The sequence below is a fragment of the Sinocyclocheilus rhinocerous genome, unplaced genomic scaffold (genome assembly GCF_001515625.1).
Source record: "Sinocyclocheilus rhinocerous isolate Xijiao unplaced genomic scaffold, SAMN03320098_v1.1 scaffold269, whole genome shotgun sequence".
In the NCBI taxonomy this organism is placed as follows: Eukaryota; Metazoa; Chordata; class Actinopteri; order Cypriniformes; family Cyprinidae; genus Sinocyclocheilus; species Sinocyclocheilus rhinocerous.
The window spans coordinates 10,944-11,579 of NW_015652298.1; positions in this window are offsets into that span (position 1 = coordinate 10,944).

Genomic DNA, 636 nt, shown 5'->3' on the forward strand with positions numbered 1-636 from the left:
TATTGGGTGAGGGGTCTGTGAATGTTTGTTAATCTAATGAATAATTGATTTGTTAAATCAAATGAAAAATGGTGTGTCTGATTGGTCCAGACGCTACAGGACCAAGCCTCACCAAGCGCTCGTCCGGGATTTGAACCTGGGACCTCTCACACCCGAAGCGAAAATCATACCCCTAGACCAACGAGCCTGCCTGTGCAAACATCTAGCCAAGAAAAAAAAGAACACTAGGGTAACAACAAAAGAAGTGTCAAAGGTAAACGAATGAACGTTGGCCTCTGAATGGATTTAAAAATGGGGCTGGGCCTAACATGTAGAGGGATCTTAGGGAGGACAGTTGAAACGGTCAGATGTCCCATAGATTTTAAGCCAGTGTTGGAAACCGAGGGGAGAAGTTGGATGCACGACCTGAGTGATCCAAAGGTTGCCTACGTAGTACAGGAATCCAAACAAATACATACTGGGGTAACAAGACCAAGTGGGTCTTAAAAACAAAAGTACAATCTCTTTGTTAATTCTACAACTAAATGGCAGCCAGTGCAAAGGTGCCAGTACAGAGGAGAGATAACCTCTTTTCGTCAAGCCCGTTATAATAGCAGTCGCTCTTCGAAGGCGTCTTTTGGAGCGATGGACGTCACT